The sequence below is a fragment of the Nycticebus coucang genome, chromosome 8 (assembly GCF_027406575.1).
Source record: "Nycticebus coucang isolate mNycCou1 chromosome 8, mNycCou1.pri, whole genome shotgun sequence".
NCBI lineage: Eukaryota > Metazoa > Chordata > Mammalia > Primates > Lorisidae > Nycticebus > Nycticebus coucang.
In genome coordinates, this window is record NC_069787.1 from 100,773,827 (window position 1) to 100,795,662 (window position 21,836).

General features: G+C 39.4%; 1 protein-coding gene and 1 pseudogene across 2 annotated transcripts in view; one reads left to right on the forward strand and one right to left on the reverse strand.

The window, feature by feature from the left end:
- LOC128592647 (uncharacterized) overlaps window positions 1-21,836 on the forward strand; it is a 41,651-nt gene that overhangs the window by 15,333 nt on the left and 4,482 nt on the right. The gene's annotated exons all lie outside the window — the stretch shown is intronic.
- Window positions 15,340-17,062, reverse strand: LOC128592645 (CYFIP-related Rac1 interactor B-like; annotated as a pseudogene). The gene has a single exon (XR_008381957.1). The product of XR_008381957.1 is annotated as a CYFIP-related Rac1 interactor B-like (transcript).

The window sequence follows — 21,836 nt, forward strand, 5'->3', positions numbered from 1 at the left end:
GAATGAGATCAGAAGAGTCATAGAAGGAGACCGTTCCCTATTCTATGGAAGATCTAGGTTTCTGGGTTATCAGATAAATTGATAACTGGTTGGATGAATAGAAAGGATAAATGATGGATGGGAGATGACATGGAGTGATTTCTGAATGGGCGACTCGGTGGCTGGGTAGATGGTAGATCTACATCTATGCACCCACGTATGAGTGGGGAGATGGCAGATAGATGTTGGAGTCAACGAATATAGAAAAATGGGTAGACAGGTAAATAGAAGGATGACAGGTGCATGGATAGATGGAATAGGTGGAATGTCTGGGTAGATTAATGGCTACATGTAAGTGTATGTAAGTTCACATCGCATGTTGCTAATGGAGTAATGAAGGAGCAGGTAGCTGCATGTCTGATGCATGGAAGAGTATAACGGATGGCTAGACACAGAGCTAGACAGATGAGAATGATGGATGAGGAGCATCTGCGTCCCTGAGTGGTCGCAGGAGACAATGGGTAGATGATAACACAATGAGCTGTGACAGTAGATCTGTATTTGCATCCAAACTTTGCACACAAGCTGTGTGACACTGGTAAAATCTTAATTTCTCAAAGCCTTGGGGGAAAATGTAAAAAAAAAGTCAAGTTACAGTAAAAACTTTAAAGGGAAAATACTGTTGAAAATAAGTATTTTTGAGAAGGAAAACATTGAAGAATAATAAACACCATTAGGAGAGAGTGGTGAAAGTCATATGTGAAGTTACATTTTTATGAATCAAAATGAAGATTTGGGGAATGGAGAGCGGTGGTCAAATGTCAAGTGGTAAGACTTGGAAACATTTAACTATGAAATAATATTCAGACAAAACATTTTGCAAGTTATGGTTACAAAATAAAATATAACTACTACTCGTGTAAAAATGTTAATATCACGGTATGTGAAGATAGGGAGAAGAAAAGGAAGGCTTTGCATGTAATGTTCTCATCTTTCATGGCAGGGAGTCACAAGCAATAACACTTAGATATTTGTATGGCATGGAAAACAATTATGACTTTTCCCTCAAAATATATATTTTTTAAATTATAGAAGGATATTGTTTCTATTTATTTATTTATTTATTTTGACACAGAGTCTCACTTGTTCACCCTGGATAGAGTGCTGTGGCGTCACAGCTCACAGCAACCTCAAACTCTTGGCCACAAGCGATTCTCTTGCCTCAGCTTCCCGAGTAGCTGGGACTACAGCTGTTTGCCCGCCACAGCACCTGGCTACTTCGTTTAGAGTCTCATTCTTGCTCAGACTGGTCTCGAACTCCTGAGCTCAGGTAATCTACCTGCTTTGGTCTCCCAGTGTGCTAGGCTTACAGGTGTGAGCCACTGTGCCCGGCCTAAGTATAGAAGGATGTTTTTAAAAAACTGTCTTGAGGTGAATAAACATCAGTTTGAAATTTTATAAAACTTTCCAATTCTCTTTGGCTTCTTTTTCAAGTTTTAAATACAAATGAAATTAAATGCAATAATGTATTACATAGCATATATCAAAAGTTACAGATGTATAAAAATATTTCAGTGTATCTATTTAGTCTTCCTGAAACACATGCACAGAAAGATGTCTAGAGTGATATGCTGCTAATGTAAATGCTCATTAGGTATGAGTGGTGGCATTTGAATTTTTTAACCTCTATGCAGTGCTGGAATAATTTATAATAACCATGCATTCTTTTTTACAAAACCCATACTTATGTTTCTTTGCATAAAAGAGAAAACTCAAAAATACTGATTCTCTGCCTATTCTAGTCTCATCATACCCAGAAGTTTATTTGCAGGAGTGCTCTTGTAACCTTCTACACGTTAACTCTGGGCTTTATTGTTAATTCTGTATGGAATGTAACCCTTAATCTCAAGGCCGTGGAAATTATAATGCCTAAAAATAGAAAAATTAGCCGGGCATGATTTATATGATTTGTTAACCAAAAAAGTATACTTATGAAGATGCCTGTTATAAAAAAATTGTGACTATTCACCTAGAATTGCAAATATTTGTGGTAGGAAATTGAATTTGTTCACCAGCCATGTTACAAGTAATATCTGGCCACGTCCCCTCTGGCTTTGTTATCATTAACTTGAGAGTTTATAAACTAAGTAGAGTCTTTGGTGAGAAAGAAATTTAAGGATAGGCTCGGCGTCTGTAACTCAGTGGTTAGGGCTCCAGCCACATACACTGAGGCTGGCGGGTTCGAACCCGGCCTAGGCCTGCTAAACAACAATGACAACTGCAACAAAAAAATAGCCGGCATTATGATAGGCACCTGAAGTCATAGCTACTTGGGAGGCTGAGGCAAGAGAATTGCTTAAGCCCAAGAGTTACAACTGTGAGCTGTGACACCACCGCACTCTACCAAGGGTGACATAGTGAGACTCCTCAAAAAAATAGAAAAGAAAGAAATTTAAGGATAAGCTTTTCTCCTTTAAAACAATTTTTGTTGCTGGGCATGGAGGCTCATGCTAGTAATTCTAGCACTGTGGGGGCTGAGGTAGGGAGGCTCAAGGGCTGAGATGCTCAGGAGTTCAAGACCAGCCTGAGCAAGAGCAAGATCTCATCTGTATTAAAAATAGAAAAATTAGCCGGGCATTGTGGCAGGCACCTAGAGTCCCACAGAGGCTGAGGCAGGAGGATTGCTGGAGTCCAGGAGCTTGAGGTTGCTGTGAACTAGGCTGATACCATGGCACTCTAGCTTAGGCAACAAAGTGAGACTCTTGTCTCCAAAAAAAAAAATTGTAAGAACTTATATATAGTAGCAGACATTTTACAATAATACACAAAATCTTTTCTGACAGTTAAGGAGTCATCATTAAGAATAAACTGGGGAGTGGTGGGACAGGCTGTCCAACCTGCTGGGTGGGGCTTTATCTGATGGTGAGCTGGGAGCACAGCACACTACTCTGCTAGCTCAGAACCAACAGGGGGCTGGCTTTGCTTTGTAATCCCTAAATGGTATATGGAAAGGAAATGACCACCTGCAGGCCAGTTAGGCAGAGACCTGAGATTTTAGAAACCCTGTCAGTAAGGATATAGTCTGGCTACAAGGTGGTAAATATAACTCCAGTCACTGCTGTAACAAACTTAGTGAAGGCTATGTTAACCAGTTTTTTTGTATTTCAAATTGTATATAAAACCAGCATGTTGTACCCCATAAACGCATTAATGTATACAGCTATGATTTAATTTAAAAAGTTAATAAAACAGGAATTTATTCTCTCACAGTTGTAGAAGCCAGACGTCTGAAATTAGTTATCACTGGGCAGAGATTAAGGGGTCAGCAGGCCCTGGGCCTTCCGGAGGCTCCAGAGGAAAGCCATGCCTGCCGCTTCCAGAGTCTGGTGGCTGTCGGTGCTCCCTGGGTGTGGCCACGTCATTCCAGCCTCTGCCTGCCCGCTCCTCTGGGTAGGCACAGCTAATCTCCCCCTGCTTCTCTCTTGTAAGCACACTTCTGGTTGTATCTAGGGCCCACCCACTTAATCCGGGATAGTCTTCCCATTTTAAGATCCTGAACTTAATTACATCTGCAAAGTCTTTGCCATATTAAGTGACATTCACAAGTTCTGAGATTGAAAGTGGTCATATTCTTAGGCTCTGTGGTGTAGCCTGCCACAGTGGTAGTAGGATGGTGGAGACTGAGAAAGAGCTAGAAATATTTCTGTCTCCTCCAGGGGCAACTGTTTCACACCACATAAAATAAGGCTTCAATGTGAAAATGTGAAAGTGTGAGTTTGCTCTGTCCTGCAGTTGTGAAGCCCTCACCTGAGAGGCAGGTTCTTGTCCTTGCTGCCACCAAGGCAGGGGCTCTGGCTCTCCCCAGGGCCACCTTTCCTGAAGGGACTTCCTTGGGCAGAAGCTAGAAACTCAGTAGGAGAACACACACAGCAGTGCTGGCTGGTCTGAGCATGTTTGCTCTTTTAGACCCTGGTTGGGTCAATGAGGTGAAAGCTATGTTGATTAGCAGGATGTAAGCACTCCAATTTGTACAAATAATCAACACATCGAATTCCATAATGGCATAAATGTATTTATGATCTATGTACAAATGACTTAATAATATATATTTATATATAATAATAAGCTTAATAATATATATTAAATATAAATATATATATGTATATATATATTTGAGATCACTTTCTATAACAGCACATTTAGACCATAAAAACAAAAGATCGGAAGGCAGAAGGGGGCGTATTCATCCACAGCCAGGCTGGGGCTTTTGTGCATTTAGCTTCTACCTGCCTCGCTGGGAGTCAGTTCTGACCAAAAGTATCTCTTCTTTTTTTCACTGTGTATGGGGCATTCATGTGGAACATCATTCATATTTAAATAGGGCCATAATTCATGTGCCAGAACAAAAAGTGGGTGCTTGCTGTGATGTGTTATGGATACGCAGCCTCCAGTCTGGATGTGTGCTTTCTGCTTTGCATCACAGAAATTCCTCATACTTGACTGGACTGAGTCCTGGGTAGCACTGCAGGAGTGAGAGGCCTCCTGGCCTCTGCAGCTGCTCTGGGGTCAAGTCCATTCATTCCTGTTAACACATGAACCATATTCCCCTTGGATACCCGAGTACAGTGTGCTGGGAGGAGAGAGGAAGCCCTGTCTCTAGGGATTCTTTCTGCTCACACGCATGAATCATGGTCATAGGAGATTATCATTGTAAAGAAAGATTTGTAATAATATTATCAGACAAACAGTTCATTAAAGCTCGTTTAATATGCTTGCATCTCAGAGTTTAAAAATCACACTGTGTCACCCAGCTTTCTGTGAGATTGCAAAGACTGGTCTCCTCGGGCTGTAAGGACACACGGAGGGTGAGGAAAGGAACGAAATTTATAAGAGCATGCGGTTCAGGCAATGAGTCAGGAATCTATAAAGCACTTTAAAAAATTCTTGGATAGAGGACCAGACTTTATGAAAAAGCGAAAACTTTGTTCTTGAAAATTGATAACCTTAAAATTAAACTGTTAATAATTAAGCCTTCATTTAACAAGTAAATATTGTGCTCTGATAAGAGAGAACAAATAATGAAGATATTTTGGATAAAAAGCTATTAATTACAACATTTTAAGTTCCGGGTGAATTTCAGATAATAAAGACTGAGGTTTTATTGTAATTTATGATGAATGTTAAAACTGGTAATCTGTTTTTTCTCCACATAATCTGTTTTCTCCCCTACCAAACAGTGCAGACTGAAAAAGCAGGGAAGAAAAAAGTCATCCGTCTTCTGAATTTTATTAAGTTAACAAAATGGCTTGAAGCAACCTCTGGCTAAAATTAGTTGCAGGGCAGGTGATGCCTTGCAAGATGGCAACATCAGCCCTTATTCAAAACAATTTCAGAAATATAAAGGTAAATTGGTAAACATTTTACAATGGGAAATACTTTCCATTTGAGGACATTTTAATACAAAAACCATTTATTAAAAAATGTAGCATCAGGTGGCACCTGTGGCTCAGTGGGTAGGGCGCCCGCCCCATGTACCAAGGGTGGTGGGTTCAAACCTGGCCCTGGCCAAATTGCACCAAAAAAATAGCTGGGCTTTGTGGCGGGTGCCTCTAGTCCCACCTACTCAGGAGACTGAGGCAAGAGAATCGCCTAAGCCCAGGAGTTGGAGGTTGCTGTGAGCTGTGATGCCACAGCACTTACCAAGGGTGATAAAGTGCAACTCTATTTCTACACACACACAAAAAGAGTAGCATCACGTTATTGTATAATAAAACTATGAGTGTTGAGTTTACTATAAAATTTACTCAAAACACCTAACTAAACAAACCCTTGGAAAATCAAATATTAGGTAGGAGTTTCACTTTAGGGATGACTTTATATCTTTTATCCCTAGGTCAGGGGTACAGTTTTATACTGCAAAGTATAACATACAGAAGTACATAAAGCATACATTACAACTCAGTGAATTATGACAAAACAATGTACCCACCGTGAATTCAAGGACATTGCCATAGTCACAAAAGCCTCTTACATGCCCCCTGTCAGTTATTAAACCTACCCTCGTTCCCAGATTTATAGTATGACAGTTTTGTTTTGCCTGGCTTCGGAATCATTGGGTATGCGTTCTTTTGTGTTTGTTTTTTCACTCAGTGAAATGTTTGTAAGATTCATCCATGACGTTGTGATTACTGTGGTTCATTATGTTCATTGATGTATGTATTATAGATGCAGGTGTGTTTTTGTTTTCGTGTGTGGTTTCGTGTGTTTCCAGCCTGAGACTATAATGAATAATCTTGTTAGGATACACAGTTATACATGTCTCTTGATGTACACGTGTCATGCATTTCTGTGGAGTATGTGCCTACAAGTGGCATTTCTGGGTTAGACGAAATGCAGGTGTTCAACTTTAGTGGAAAATGTCAAAACATCTTCCAAATGACTATACCAGTTTACACATTTACCAGTAATGTATGAGAATCCCTATAGGTCTAATTCTTGCCAACACTTACACCATACATGTTCTTAATTTTGGCCATTTTCGTGGGGTATTGTAGGATTGTATTTTAGTCTTTATTCTAATTTCATTGATGGATAATGAGATTAAGTACATTTTAATAAATTTGTTTGCCATCTGGCTATCCTCTTTTTTTAAAGTATCTGCTCAAATCTTTTGCCCATTTCTCTATTGGGTGTATCTATTTATCATTTACATATAGGAATTTTAAGTACAGTTTCTAGATACAAGTCTTCTGTCAGATATATAAGTTGGTAGTTTGTTGTCCTTCTCCACGGCTTGATGTTTCTCTCTATGAATGATGTTTTCAGTGAAAGTAAGTACTTAGTTTAAATGTAGTTCAATTTATTAGTTTTTTTTTTTTTTTTGAGACAGAGTCTCACTATGTCGCCCTGGGTAGAGTGCTGTGGCATCACAGCTCACAGCAACCTCAAGCTCTTGGGCTTAGGCGATTCTCTTGCCTCAGCCTCCCAAGTAGCTGGGACTACAGGCGCCCACCACAATGCCCAGCTATTTTTTGGTTGGAGTTGTCATTTGTCAGGCCCAGGCTGGACTCCAACCTGCCAGCTCCAGTGTATGTGGCTGGCCCTAGCCACTGAGCAACAGGCGCTGAGCCCAATTTATTAGTCTTTTTTATGGTTAGTGTTACTTCTACATTCTACTGTGTTTTAAATTGCACACAAATTTTATGGCCACCCTATATAACAGATCATTATTCTTTTTTTTTTCTTTTTTATTGTGAAATCATAGCTGTGTACATTAGTGCAATCAAGGGGTACAATGTGCTGGTTTCATATACAATCTGAAATATTCTCATCAAACTATTCAAAGTAGCCTTCATGATATTTTCTTACTTATTGTATGTAGACATTTGTATTCTGCATTTAGTAAGTTTTGCCTGTACCCATTCTAAGATGCACCATAGGTATGGCCCCACTGATTACTCTCCCTGCACCCTAACCTCCACCCTCTCTTCTCCTCCCTTGGCCATTTCCCCCATATTCTTGTGCTATAGTTGGGTTATAGCCTTCACATGAAAGCTATAAATTAGCTTCATAGTAGGGCTGAGTACATTGGATACTTTTTCTTCCATTCCTGAGATACTTTGCTAAGAAGAATATGTTCCAGCTCCATCCATGTAAACATGAAAGAGGTAAAGTCTCCATCTTTCTTTAAGGCTGCATAATATTCTATGGTATACATGTACCACAATTTGGTAGTCCATTCGTGGGTCGATGGACACTTGGGCTTCTTCCATGACTTAGCAATTATGAATTGGGCTGCAGTAAACATTCTGGTACAGATGTCTTTGTTATATTGTGATTTTTGGTCTTCTGGGTATATACCTAGTAAAGGAATCACAGGATTGAATGGCAGGTCTATTTTTAGATCTCTAAGTATTCTCCAAACATCCTTCCAAAAGGAATGTATTAGTGTGCATTACTACCAGCACTTGCAGAAGTGTGCCCTTTTCTCCACATCCACGCCAACATCTCTCGTTTTGGGATTTTGTTATGTGGGCTACTCTTACTGGGGCTAGGTGATATCGCAAAGTAGTTTTGATTTGCATTTCTCTGATGATTAAGGATGATGAGCTTTTTTTCATGTGTTTGTAGATTGTGCATCTGTCTTCTTTAGAGAAGTTTGTCTTCAAGTCCCTTGCCCACCCTGAGATGGGATCACGTGTTCTTTTCTTGCTAATACGTTTGAGTTCTCTGTGGATTCTGGTTATTAAACCTTTATCAGAGGTATAACCTGGAAATATTTTCTCCCATTCTCAGGGATTTCTGCTTGCTTTACTTACTATGTTCTTGGCTGTGCAGAAGCTTTTTAGTTTGATCAGGTCCCGTTAGTGTATTTTTTATACTGCTTCAATTGCCTGGGGAATCCTCCTCACAAAATAGTCACCCAGGCCAATTCCTTCAAGAGTTTTCCCTGTACTTTCTTCAAGTATTTTTATAGTTTCATGTCTTAAGTTTACATCTTTGATCCAGTGAGAGTCTATCTTAGTTAATGGTGAAAGGTGTGGGTCCAGTTTCAGTCTTTTACAGATCGCCAGCCAGTTCACCCAGCACCATTTGTTAAATAGGGAATCTTTTCCCCACTGAATGTTTTTAATTGGCTTGTCAAAGATCAAATAACGGGAAGTAGCTGGAATCATCTCTTGGTTCTCTATTCTGTTCCAGACATCTACTTCTCTGTTTTTGTGCCAGTACCATGCTGTTTTGATCACTATCGATTTATAGTACAGTCCCAGGTCTGGTAGTGTGATTCCTTCTGCTTTGTTTTTATTTCTGAGTAATGTTTTGGCTATTTGAGGTTTTTTCTGATTCCATGTAAAACGAAGTATTATTTTTTCAAGATCTTTAAAATATGACAATGGAGCTTTAATAGGAATTGCATTAAAATTATATATTGCTTTGGGTAGTATAGACATTTTAACAATGTTGATTCTTCCCAGCCATGAGCATAGTATGTTTTTCCATTTGTTAACATCTTCAGCTATTTCTTTTCTTAAAGTTTCATAGTTCTCTTTATAGAAATCTTTCACGTCCTTTGTTAGGTATACTCCCAAATACTTCATCCTCTTTGGCACTACTGTGAAAGGAATAGAGTCCTTGACTGTTTTTTTGGCATGGCTATTGTTGGTATATATAAAGGCTACAGATTTATGGGTGTTGATTTTGTAGCCTGAGACGTTGCTATATTCCTTGATCATTTCTAAAAGTTTTATAGTAGAATCCATAGTGTTTTCCAGATATACGATCATATCGTTTGCGAAGAGGGAAAGTTTGATCTCTTCTGACCCTATGTGGATACCCTTGATCGCCTTTTCTTCCCTAATTGCAATGGCTAAAACTTCCATTACAATGTTAAAGAGCAGTGGAAACAATGGCCAGCCTTGTCCGGTTCCTGATCTGAGTGGAAATGATTTCAATTTAACTCCATTCAATACGATATTGGCTGTGGGTTTGCTGTAGATGGCCTCTATTAGTTTAAGAAATGTCCCTTCTGGATGTGGAGAGAAGGGAACACTTTTACACTGCTGGTGGGACTGCAAACTAGTACAACCTTTCTGGAAGGAAGTATGGAGAAACCTCAAAGCACTCAACCTAGCCCTCCCATTCGATCCTGCAATCCCATTACTGGGCATCTACCCAGAAGGAAAAAAATCCTTTTATCATAAGGACACTTGTACTAGACTGTTTATTGCAGCTCAATTTACAATCGCCAAAATGTGGAAACAGCCTAAATGCCCACCAACCCAGGAATGGATTAACAAGCTGTGGTATATGTATACCATGGAATACTATTCTGCCATTAAAAAAAATGGAGACTTTACATCCTTCGTATTAACCTGGATGGAAGTGGAAGACATTATTCTTAGTAAAGCATCACAAGAATGGAGAAGCATGAATCCTATGTACTCAATCTTGATATGAGGACAATTAATGACAATTAAGGTTATGGGGGGGGGGAAGCAGAAAGAGAGAGGGAGGGAGTGGGGTGGGGCCTTAGTGTGTGTCACACTTTATGGGGGCAAGACATGATTGCAAGAGGGACTTTACCTAACAATTGCAATCAGTGTAACTGGCTTATTGTACCCTCAATGAATCCCCAACAATAAAAAAAAAAGAAATGTCCCTTCTATACCAATTTTCTTAAGTGTTCTGATTATGAAGGGATGCTGGATATTATCAAAAGCTTTTTCTGCATCAATTGAGAGATCATATGGTCCTTATTTTTTAGTTTGTTTATGTGCTGAATTACATTTATAGATTTACGTATATTGAGACCTCAAGTCCCAGCCTTGAGACCCTGGGACTTGAACCAGCCTTGAGATCCAAATCCCACTTGGTCATGGTGTTTAATTTTTTTATGTGTTGTTTGAGTCTGTTTGTTAGGATCTTATTGAGTATTTTAGCATCAATATTCATTGGTGATATTGATCTATAATTTTCTTTTCTTGTTGGGTCTTTCCCTGGTTTAGGGATCAAGGTGATGTTTGCTTCATAGAATGTGTTGGGTAGTATTCCTTCTTTTTCTATATTTTGGAAGAGGTTTAGTAGTATAGGTACTAGTTCTTTAAATGTTTGGTAGAATTCTGACCTAAAGCCATCTGGTCCTGGGCTTTTCTTTTTGGGGAGATTTTGTATAGTTAATGCTATTTCAGAACTTGATATAGGCCTGTTCAACATTTCCACTTCGTTCTGGCTAAGTCTTGGTAGGTGGCGTACTTCTAAGTATTGGTTGATTTCTTTCAGATTTTCATATTTCTGAGAGTAAAGTTTCTTGTAATATTCATTAAGGATTTTTTGAATTTCTGAGGGGTCTGTTGTTATTTCATCTTTACCATTTCTGATTGATGAAATCAGAGATTTTACTCTTTTTTTCCTGGTTAGGTTGGCCAAAGGTTTATCTATTTTATTGATCTTTTCAAAAAACCAACTTTTGGATTTATCGATCTGCTGTATAATTCTTTTGTTTTCAATTTCATTTAATTCTGCTCTGATTTTGGTTATTTCTTTTCTTCTGCTGGGTTTGGGGTTGGAATGTTCCTCCTTCTCCAGTTGCTTGAGATGTCCCATTAAGTTATTAACTTCCTCTCTTTCTGTTTTATTTTCTGACAGAGTCTCACTTTATGGCCCTTGGTAGAGTGCCGTGGCCTCACACAGCTCACAGCAACCTCCAACTCCTGGGCTTAAGCGATTCTCTTCCCTCAGCCTCCCAATCTTTCTGTTTTCTTGAGGAAGGCTTGCAGTGCTATAAATTTCCCTCATAGGACTACCTTTGCAGTATCCCAGAGGTTCTGGTAATTCGTGTCTTGATTGTTGTTTTGTTCCAAAAATTTGGTGATTTCCTTCTTAATCTCGTCTATAACCCATCTATCCTTCAGCATAAGGTTGTTTAGCTTCCATGTTTTTGTATGGGTATACAGATTCCTGTTGTTATTGAGTTCAACTTTTATTCCATGATGGTCTGAGAAGATGCAAGGAATAATTTCTACTTTTTTTAATTTGTTGAGGTTAGATTTGTGGCCTAGGATGTGGTCAATTTTGGAGTATGTTCTGTGGGCTAAGGAGAAGAATGTGTATTCAATTTTGTTGGGATGAAATGGTCTGTAGATGTCTGTGAAGTCCAGATGTTGAATGGTTAAGTTTAAATCTAAAATTTTTTTGCTTAGCTTCTTTTTTTTTTTTTTTTTTGTTGCAGTTTGGCCGGGGCTGGGCTTGAACCCACCACCCTTGGCATATGGGGCTGGCGCCCTACTCACTGAGCCACAGGCGCCGCCCTTTGCTTAGCTTCTTTTTAGAGGATTTATCCAGCACTGCTAAAGGGGTGTTAAAATCTCCAACTACTATGGAATTGGAGGAAATCAAGTTGTTCATGTCTGTTAGAGTTTCTCTCATAAATTGAGGTGCATTCTGGTTGGGTGCAGAAATATAAATAATTGAAATCTCATCATTTTGAGTATTACTTTTAACAAATATGAAGTGTCCATCCTTATCCTTCCTTATTTCGGTTGGTTTAAAGCCTATGGCATCTGCGAATAGGATCGCAACGCCTGCTTTTCTCTGCTTTCCATTTGCCTGGAGTATAGATGACCATCCCTTCACCTTGAGTCTATATTTGTCTTTTAATGTAAGATGCAATTCTTGTATGCAGCACATATCTGGCTTGAGTTTTTGTATCTAGTCAGCCAACCTGTGCCTCTTTAGAGGACAATTTAAATCATTCACATTAATTGAGAATATTGATAAGCCTTTCAAGAGTCCAGTGGACATTTTTAATCCTTTTGCGACTGTGGAAGTTGGAATTTGATCAAAAATTTCTGGGTGGGTTTACTTTTGTGGTGGAGGATTACGCTGGTCTTTATGGAGGATGGTCTGAGAATATCCTGGAGAGCTGGTTTAGTTATGGAAAATATCTTCAACATGTGAATGTCATTAAAGTATTTAATTTCTCCATCATAAGGGAAACTCAGTTTAGCTGGGTACAGGATCCTGGGTTGAAAGTTATTTTGTTTTAGGAGATTAAAAGTCGATGACCATCCTCTTCTAGCTTGAAAGGTTTCAGCAGAGAGAGCAGCAGTTATTCTAATATTCTTCCTCTTGTAGGTGATAGTTTTCTTTCGACTGGCTGCTTTCAGAATTTTCTCCTTCATATTAACTTTAGTGAAATTGATTATGATGTGTCTGGGGGATGTCTTATTTGGGTTGAGTCGTGCTGGAGTTCTGAAACTGTCTGCTATCTGAATTTCAGAATCTCTTGGCATGTCTGGAAAGTTCTCCTTCATAATCTCATGAGGAAGAGACTCTGTGCCTTGTGAAGCCACTTCGTCACTTTCGGGGATCCCTATAAGATGAATATTGGTTTTCTTCAAATTATCGCAGAGCTCTCTGAGAGAGTGATCTGTTTTTGCCCTCCATTTCACTTCCTCTTTGAGAGTTTGGGAGCATTCGAAAGCTTTGTCTTCAATGTCAGAAATCCTTTCTTCTGCTTGTTCCATTCTGTTACTGAGGGATTCTACTATATTTCTCAGATATTTGAGGGTCGCAACTTCTTGTCTCAATGTGTCAAAATCTTTGGTCATTTGGTCTTTGAATTCATTGAATTCTTGAGACATCTTTTGGGTTACTGCTTGGAATTGTAATTCAATCTTACTTGCTATCCAGATTCTGAATTCGATTTCTGAGATCTCAGCTATTTGTTTGTGCACGGGATCTTGTGCTGTGTCTGCCCCGTTGATCCTTGGGGGAGTTGAACTACTCTGATTATTCATATTGCCAGAGTTTTCCATTCATTTCGCCTCATAATTGTTTTTCACTGTTGCTTCTGGCCGTCCTCAGAGTTGGGGAGGTGTCTCTCCAAGATTACACCCCAGCAGGATCACTCTATTGTTGCTGGATCTTTGTAGGGAGTGACCTTGTTTAGCTCCTCTGGGGCTGCCCTAGGCAGGGAGTTCTGGTTGTGGTAGCAGCTGTGGAGTGTGACACACCCGGATCCAGCAACAGGGCAGGGGGTGGTGTACACTGTTCTGGGAGTGCCTGGCACCCAGTGATTTTGGCACAGAGAGCCTAAGGCTCCAGCAGTCTCTGGCCAGGAGAAGGGTTCCGTGCAGAGGCAGGGAGGGCTCTGGAGGGCACGCGGCTACCAGAGTCCCTGGCCAGACAAGCGGGCCAGTGTGGAGGCAGGGAGGGTACAGGAGGGAGGACGTGGGGTTGCGCAGCTCCCGGAGTTCCTGGTCAGGGCGTGCAATTGAAGCAGCTTCAAAAATACACTACTGGGACCTGATCAAACTAAAAAGCTTCTGCACGGCTAAGAACACAGTAAGTAAAGCAAGCAGACAGCCCTCAGAATGGGAGAAGATATTTGCAGGTTATGTCTCCAACAAAGGTTTAATAACCAGAATCCACAGAGAACTCAAACATATAAGGAAGAAAAGAACAAGTGATCCCGTCGCAGGCTGGGCAAGGGACTTGAAGAGAAACTTCTCTGAAGAAGACAGGCGCACAGCCTACAGACATATGAAAAAATGCTCATCATCCTAATCATCAGAGAAATGCAAATCAAAACTACTTTGAGATATCATCTAACTCCAATAAGATTAGCCCACATCGCAAAATCCCCAAACCAGAGATGTTGGCGTGGATGTGGAGAAAAGAGCATTTGGAAAGATATTTGGAGAACACTTAGAGATCTAAAAATAGATATGCCAGTCAATCCTATAATTCCTCTACTAGGTATATACCCAGAAGACCAAAAATCACATTATAACAAAGATATATGTACCAGAATATTTATTGTAGTCCAATTCATAATTGCTAAGTCATGGAAAAAGCCCAAGTGTCCATTGATCCACAAATGGATTAATAAATTGTGGTATATGTACCCATGGAATATTATGCAGCCTTAAAGAAAGACGGAGACTTTACCTCTTTCATGTTTACATGGATGGAGCTGGAACATATTCTTCTTAGTAAAGTATCTCAAGAAAGGAAGAAAAAGTATCCAATGTACTCAGCCCTACTATGAAACTAATTTATGGCTTTCACATGAAAGCTATAACCCAGTTATAACCTAAGAATATGGGGAAGAGGGAGAGGGAGGGGAGGGAGGGGGAGAATAAGCAGAGGGAGGGTAATCGGTGGGATTACACCTACGGTGAATCTTACAAGGGTACTTGTGAAACTTACTAAATGTAGAATATGAATGTCTTAACACAATAACTAAGAAAATGTCAGGAGGGCTATGTTAACCAGTGTGATGAAAATATGTCAAATGGTCTACAAAACCGTGTATGGTGCCCCATGATTGCATTAATGTACACAGCTATGATTTAATAATAAAATAAAAAATAAAATAAAATACCTAAAACAAGCCCTAAAGAGATCCTTAGGGGAGACAGAATTTAGAGGTTGAATCCCACTAAATTAGAGGACGCTGGCAACATATACTAAATACATGCAAATAATTATAATAACTAGAATAGCAAAGAAGGGAACCATGACCTAAGTCCATAATAAACAGTCAAGAGAAATTGACCATGAGTTGGCTCCAGAGGTTGAATTTAGCATATAGAAAATTTAAAGCAGCTATTATAAGTTCAAATAATTAAAAGAACATATATTCAAATATTTAAATGAGACTATTATTTTTTCTTAACTTTGCATGCATCCAGGTTTACTTTTTTTGTTATAAAATTTGTTTTCTTTTTCTTTTTTTTTTTTTTTGAGTCAGAGTCTCAGTTGTTGCCCTGCGTAGGGTGCTGTGGTGTCATAGCTCCCAGAAATCTCCAACTCTTGGGCTCCAGTGATTCCCTTGCCTCAGTTTTTCTATTTTTTTTTTTTTTAGAAAAATGAAAGCTGATTTTTATTTTATCATCAACAGCCATTCTTTAAACATGAACATGCATACGTAATATTCTACGCACACATCACAATTTTAACGTTAGTTAATAAAGGTTAAACACACAACATACATCCTTACAAAAAAAGTCAAAATGCAAACTCAAAACTTTAAACAAAAGTCTTACTAATTAAAAAAAAGTGTGTGTTGGGTACCATCTGTACAACACAGTTAATTTACACATTTTCATTTTGGCTGCACATGAAAAAAGCGGCAGTAGAAAATAAAGTCATTGAGGGTTTTTAAGTAGCAGAATAGGCAGTTTTGCCATGCAGGAGAAGCAATACTAAATATTAGTTTCAAAATAAAATCCACATTTAAAAATATTTAGTTCAAGTCACAGAATTTTTTTCAGTAGAGAGCCCAATGCAATGCATAATTAGCTGCCTTAGATGGCCTATTTGAAAGGACACTATCCTTTCAGAGTGTAACTTTACTGATTTTGGCACAGAAAAAAAGTCTTAAGAACAAGAACATGATTAAAAAAGAGGGAAGAGGAACTGAGGAAAGAAATAAAAGCAAGAATAAATGAGATAGTAATTGCAATCACTAAAAAACTGTGCATTCTCAGTCACTGCAGAATACTGTCTTCTGCGTAGAGCAGGTGCTTATTCCAGAACCGTTATTGCAGCATGGATTTAATTTGCTTGGAGGTAGTCTCATCATTCAAATGTTTTGTTGTGTACCTGAGAGCATTTAGAAGACCTTCTACACTATTAGGAGGTTGGTCCTTAAGAACTTTGATACAACCTTTCATATCAATTTTGGAAGTTTTGGCAAATGCTCCCACTGGATGTACGTGGTCATAGAGTATTATGACACCCACCATTACCCTCAAGCAGAATGACACTGTCTCCTCATTTGTAAATCTGCTTCTATATTCTGGCGTTTCAAGCATAACTCTGCATACACTAGCCATGGTGCTTAAACAATCTGTAGTATTTTCTATTGGTAAATTTTTATTCTCTGATACAAATTTTGTCATGGCATCACTCAAGGTTTTCAGCATTGGAGTTGCCTCAGCATAAAACAAAGACATTCGATTTGCCAATTCATTATTTACTTCATTTTCTCCTTCTGCTGGTACATTATTAATCCTCATACGACTCAATGTTCTTCTATAATAGCTGAAATCATTTTGTATGGCAGGATTTGTCATCTTGAGTTCATCAAACCGGAGTGTGAAATGAAGAATTTCTGCAAACTGTTTAGCAAGAGCCTGCTCTCGCTCTAGATGCTGGGTACGCGAGTATGGGGTAGTTGTCAAAGCGCTCAGAAGACCTCTTAATGCTGCTTCTAACCTCTGAGAAAATTCGTAAAATTTCTTTAATTTGCCTACTAATGGAACAACTGCACCCCATGCCTTCTCTTGTAACTTCTCATCTGTTGGATGCTGGATTGCCTCTCGTATTTCATGGCCAGCTCCTCTGTACGACTGCAAGTCCTCCAAGATGCCTTCTGCATCTTTTAATACTACATTCACCTGATTATAAATTTCCTTCTCAGACTCAGTGGGCTGGGCATCTTCAGCCAGAGCTGGTGAATCTGTCCTTGTCCTTCTATCCTCCGCTCGGGCCTCCAGGCGCTCTCAGCCCCGCTCCTGCACCCTCCGCGAGCCGCAGCGGTGACTCCTCAGCGGCTCTAGGGGGAGCCCCAGGCGCGGAGCGGGGAGCGGCCCGCGAGCCCCTTGGCACCTGCCTCCGTGGCGGAGCCGCTAAGAGCCAGGCAGCAGCGACGGCACCGGCTCGGAGCTTGGAGGCAGTTTTTCTATTTTTAGTAGAGACAGAGTCTTGCTTTTGCTCAGGCTATTCATGAACTCCTGAGTTCAACCAATCCACCTGCCTCAGCCTTCCAGAGGGTTAGGATTACATGTGTGAACACTGCACCTGGTGAGAATATTATTTTATTTTATTTTATTTTTGGAGACAGATTCTCACTTTCTTGCTCCCAATAGAGTGCTGTGGCATCAAAGCTCACAGCAACCTCAAACTCTTGGGCTCAAGTGATTGTCTTCCCTCCGCCTCCCAAGTAGCTGGGCCTACAGGCACCCCTACAACACCCAGCTATTTTTAGAGACAGGGTCTCACTCTGGCTCAGGCTGGTCTTGAACCTGTCAGCTCAGGCAACCTACCCACCTCAGCCTCCCAGAGTGCTAGGATCATAGGCATCAGCCACTGCACCTGGCCCAAGAATATTAATGAGTGAATAGTTTGGGAATCTCAGCAGAGAAATGAAAGTTATAAAAAAGGATCAAATTACATGTCTAGAACTCAAAAGATTAAAGAAACCTGAAATTAAATCACTGAATGGTCATAAGAATGGTTTAGCAGAAGATGGCAGAACAAAACTCAATAAACTGAAGGCAGATCAATAGAAATTATCAGCTCTGAGTATCAGAGAGGAAAAAAGTAAAGAAAAATCAATAAAGGAATGTATCAAATGATCCAATTCAAGTTCCAGAACAGATAAGACTAAGAATGGGCTAGCAAAGTATTTCAAGATATAATGACTGAAATTTTCTTGAATATGGTGTAAAATAGCTCAGTGAATCCCAATCAAGAGAAATATAAATGAAACCACATCTAAGGAAATTAAACTTCTGAAAGCCAAACATAAAGAGAAAGTAATAAAAGCTGCTAGAGAAAAAAGACATTGCAGACGGGGAGCAATGATGCAAATAGACTAACTTCTCAGTGTAAATAATAGAATCTAAAAGACAATTACATGACAGTTTTAAAGCACTAAAGTAAAACACTGTCAATGCAAATTTTTATATCCAATAAAAAACATCCATCATAAAAAGATGAAATAAAGCCATTTTCAGGTAAACAGAAACTGACCAGTTTGTCACCATGAGAACTGTTGTATAAGAAATACTAAAGGATATGCTTCAGGCTAAAGGTAAATGATTCCAAATGGAAACTTGGGTCTATAGAAAGGAATGTAGAGGGCCAAAAATGATAAGTAAGTAGTAACCCAACCCTAACTTTAATAACTCTGGCAAACAACTTGGCATTTCTTATAAAGTTGAATACTATATACTTGCCATATGATCTAGCAATTCTACTCCCAGGTATCTACCAAGAGAAGTAAGAACATATGTCAATAAAAGGACACTAACACAAATGTTCATAATAGTTCTATTTGTAATGGCTTCAAACTGGAAACAGCCCAAATCTCTATCAACTCAATGGATGAAACATTGAGATATATAGTATTCATACAATGGAAAACTAGTGAGCAATAAAAAAAAGAATGACTTTGGTACCAAAAGCACAATCTGTAAAATGAAAAATTAATAAACTGGACCTCGTCAAAATGACAATAATGAATACCCCTCAGCAAGACACCACCATATTTCCATATGAACATAGCTCTGAGACACTGATATACCCAGGTTATGAACCTTACCGAGTTGTTTGTACAGTGCTGCCAATGTTAGTTCATGGTAGCAAGTTTGTAAATTTAATTTTCAGACCTCCTATGATGTTGACAGCTCTTATGGCCTTTCCAGATAGAGTTCCAAAATTGCTTTGAAGGGTGGACTAGGTAATGGGTACAGTACATAGAGTTTCCTAAGAGGAGTGGTTTGAAGGTGACTGTAGTGATATTCCACAGTGAGCTAAATAGCACTTTTTGTAGGATGAGTTCTTTTTTTTTTTTTTGAAACAGAGCCTCAAGTTTTTGCCCTGAGTAGAGTGCTGTGGCATCACAGCTCACAGCAACCTCCAACTCCTGGGCTCAACTGATTCTCCTGCCTCTGCCTCCCAAGTAGCTGGGACTACAGGTGCCCACTACAATGTCTGCCTATGTTTTGGTTGCAGCTGTCATTGTTGTTTGGTGGTCCCAGGCTGGATTTGAACCCACCAGCTCAGGTGTATGTGGCTGGCTTCTTAGCCGCTTGAGCCATAGGCGCCAAGCCTCTAGGATGAGTTCGTGAACTTAATTGTCAGACCTTGTATATGTACATGTATTTAAATCATTGTTGAAATGGCAAAATTTTAGACATGAAGGATAGATTAATGTGGTTCACTGGGGCAACAGATGGATTGGGAGAGGGGAGGAAGGCAGGAGTATATGTGTTTATAAAGGGCAACAGGAGAGCCTCTTATGGTGCTGGAACTGTTCAGTATCTGCACTGTGGAGGTGAATTCATGGACCTACACAGGTGATAAAAAATTGTATAGCTCTAAATATATGCATGGATACCTGCGTGTATGTGCACGCACACACACACACACACACACACACACGAGTACAAGTAAAGCTGGGGAAATCTGAATAAAATAGGTGAATTGAATCAATGTTGATATTCTAGCTGTGATATTACATTATAGTTTTGTAAAATGTTGCCATTGGGGGAAACTTAGGCTAAGTGTACAAGGGAATTCTATTATTTCTTACAACTGCAAGTGAATCTACAGCTTTTGCAAAAAATATTTCTTTTTTTTATTAATATTAAATCATAGCTGTGTACATCAATGCGATCATGGGGCACCATACACTGGTTTTATACACAGTTTGACACATTTTCATGACACTGGTTAACATAGCCTTCCTGGCATTTTCTTAGTTACTGTATTAAGACAATTATATTCTACATTTACTAAGTTTCACATGTACCCTTGTAAGATGCACCGCAGGTGTAATCCCACCAATCACCCTCCCTCCCCCCTCCCTCTTCTCCTCCTCCCCCTTCCCCATATTCTTAGGTTATAACCGGGTTATAGCTTTCATACAAAAGCCATAAATTAGTGAAAAAATATTTCAATTAAAAGTATCCTACAGGCTATAAACAGTGACTCTCACCTGTAATCCTAACATTCTGGGAGGCTGAGGTGGGAGGATCCCTTGAGCTCAGGAGTTTGAGATTAGCCTGAACAAGACCCCATCTCTAGTAAAATAAAAAATCAGCTGGGAGTTGTGGTGGGTGTCTGTAGTCCCAGCTACTTGGGAGGCTGAGGCAGGAGGATGGCTTGAAACCAGGAGTTTGAGGTTGCTGTAAGCCAGGCTGACACCATGTCATTCTACCCTGGGTGACAGAGTAAAACTTTGTCTCAAACAAAAAAAAAAAAAAGAAAAGAAAAGAAAAAGGTATCCTGTGGAAAATTAAGCAAGCTTACGATAGTTAAGACATTATCTCTACTTCTTCAAATAGTCGCATAACAGAATACAAATGCCTACGTACAGTAACTAAGAAAATGCCATGAAGGCTACATTGAACAGTTTGATGAGAATATTTCAGATTGTATATGAAACCCGCACATTGTATCCCTTGATTGCACTAATGTACACAGCTATGATTTAACAATAAAAAAATAAAATAAATAAAAAAAACAAATAGTCGCATAAGCATTTCCATGTTAATAGTGGAAAAGCTTACCCTAAATTTTTGCTTTTGTGGAAGCCTAAATGATCTGACTGTCATAAGATTTTTCTACTTAAAAAAACCCACCTATGGATATTTGGAAAACAGGAATATTTAATAGGTGGTCTTTAACAGCAAGTCTAAGCTAGGTTCATTCTACAAATAATGGGACTTTAAAAACTGCCTATTTTGTTAAATATTTAAGTAGTAGTAAAATAGTTTGAGAAATAAATTGATGGCCTTAAGCCATTTGAAATGACTGTTTCATGAGTATTTAAGATGTGCATAATGTAAAGATTTCAAAATATTTTATAAAGTTAAAATAAAATCCATTTTGCATAGACTGGAAAAGGAATAAATAACTGACTCATGCAACAACATGGATGAATCTCAAAAGCACTATGGTTAGAGGACATAATTAAGATTTCACTTTTACCGGGCGGTGCCTGTGGCTCAGTGAGTAGGGCGCAGGCCCCATATGCTGAGGGTGGCGGGTTCAAACCCAGCCCCGGCCAAACTGCAACAAAAAAATAGCCGGGCGTTGTGGCGGGCGCCTGTAGTCTCAGCTGCTCGGGAGGCTGAGGCAGGAGAATCGCGTAAGCCCAAGAGTTAGAGGTTGCTGTGAGCCGTGTGACGCCTCGGCACTCTACCCGAGGGCGGTACAGTGAGACTCTGTCTCTACAAAAAAAAAATTAAAAAAAAAAAAAAAGATTTCACTTTTACCAGTTTCTAGAACAGGCAAAGCTAATCTATATTGATAGCTATCAGATCAGTGGTTCCCTGGGAGCCAGGTAAATGGTAATGAGGAAAGTTCAACTATAAAGGGGTGGAGGGAACTTAGTAGGGAGGTGGAAATGTTCTATGTCTCAGTTGGTGTATAATAGTCGCATAGATGTACACATTTATCAGGACAAATCGACCTCATACTAACTACAAATGTATGGATATCATTACATGTAAATTAAACCTCAATACAATTGACTTAAAAAAGAAAAACGAATGATAAGTTTTCAAAAGGATGTGGAACAACTGACTATTCCTACCTTGCTGGTGAAAAACGTTACA